Source organism: Strongylocentrotus purpuratus, unplaced genomic scaffold (genome assembly GCF_000002235.5).
Source record: "Strongylocentrotus purpuratus isolate Spur 01 unplaced genomic scaffold, Spur_5.0 spur5_scaffold_12, whole genome shotgun sequence".
In the NCBI taxonomy this organism is placed as follows: Eukaryota; Metazoa; Echinodermata; class Echinoidea; order Camarodonta; family Strongylocentrotidae; genus Strongylocentrotus; species Strongylocentrotus purpuratus.
In genome coordinates, this window is record NW_022145597.1 from 6,221,525 (window position 1) to 6,223,497 (window position 1,973).

Genomic DNA, 1,973 nt, shown 5'->3' on the forward strand with positions numbered 1-1,973 from the left:
TCTTATATCCTAAGAGGCTAAGGCTCTCCTCATTGATTTTATTTTATTTTATTTTACAGGAGAAAACCAGAATGGGTTGACAGTCAGCAAACAACCATCTCGTAAATAAAGTAAACTGACATTTAAAATCGAGGCCACCGAAACATAAAAAATTTGATTCCTTCAATGTACTTCCTGGTTTAGATGCAGAGTCCAAAGTCATAAATACTGTAGACAGCTGGGATGGGTGGGGTGGGGTGGGTGGGGTGGGGCAGGATTGGAGGTGAGGGTGAGGGTTAATTAATGAAATGACTTGGTTGTTTTAGATTGTTACTCGCTTCCTAAAAATTAATTTGTATATATTATGAGCATCTACACGTTTGTGAACACAAATGTTATTTCAAACGCTTCAATCGAAATTGATGTGTCATATGCGATGATATGCTGATAAGCAGCATTACAGCAACAAGATTTCCCTGCAGACTTACAGCCCACAAGTCAACCAACAGTAAACTAGACAAACAGAATGAAATTGATCACAACCAAAATTAACAATGATAAAGAGGTTTAAAGGAGGGCTCCAAACTAACTATTTGGCAAGATGTCTGAAATTAAGTTATTATGCATGAGTAAGCGCTATGTTCAAGATTCTAAATTGGGGGAGGGGGTCTTGACTCTAGACATGAGTCATGGGTGCCTATTAGTGTTGAGCGATGCCTCAGAGGAATGAGAGTGTTTTAACTAGTATTATGCTGTTTACCAAGTCTCAATGCAATACTCTTTTGGTGTTTAATTATTTTCTGTTGAGAATGAGAGAAAGAGGGTGGTAACTCGATCTGTGTACAACTACTTTAATTAATGCGTTTGTTAGACTCAAGAAACTGAACTACTCATTGAGTAGTTTTTTTAACCACTGGTTACCCTCTTCTTCAGACAAGCCCCCCCCCCCCCCCCCCCCCCATCCCATCCCCCATTAAAGAGTTTACATAGCAAGATGCAATCGAACAGATGTAATAATAACAAGTAATTGCTCTGCAAACAATTGTGAGTAGTAAAATTTAATGTTTACACAGTATATTTTTTAATGACGCACTTCTTTTGAGAGACATGCCCTGAGTAACTATTAACATAACAAAGTCAGGGGCCAAACTTATCACCATCCATTATATACATATGACCCTTTTATCATCTTGGCATATAAGTTCCTCCATGCCCATCCCTAGTGGAGAGTACATTCTTTTCCTTCATATCCCTCCATGGAAGAGAGAACATTCTGTTCCTCTATACCCTTCCTGGAAGAGAAAACATTCTGTTCATATATACCCCTCCCTAAAAGAGAGAACATTCTGTTCATATACACCCCTCCCTGGAGGGGAAAACATTCTGTTCCTCTATACCCCCTCCCTAGGAGAGAAAACATTCTGTTCCTTAAATGCCCCTCCCTTGAAAAGAGAACATACTGTTCCTAAATACCCCTCCCTGGAAGAGAGAACAAACTGTTCCTAAAAACCCCCCCTGTAAGAGAGAACATCACGTTTTGCTTCATCCCTCCCTAGAACAGAGAACATTCTGTTGATATATACCCATCCCTATAATAGAGAACATTTGGTTCCTCTAAATCCCTCCTTAAAAGAGAGAACATCTTCTTTACACCCCTCCTTAGAAGAGAAAACATCCTGTTCCTCCATACCCCTCCTTAGAAGAGAGAATATCCTATTTCTCTAAACCCCTCCCTGGAGCAGAAAACATACTGTTCCTTTATACCCCTCCCTAGAAAAGAGAACATTCTGTTCCTACATATCCCTCCCTAGATGAGAGAACATTCTGTTCCTCTTTACTCCTCCCTAGAAGAGAGAACATTCTGTTCCTCTTTACCCCTCCCTGGAAGAGAGAACATGCTGTTCCTTAATGCCCCTCCCTTGAAGAGAGAACCTCCAAATCCTCTACATCCCTCCCTGGAAGAGAGAACATTTTGTTCCTCTATACCCCTCCCT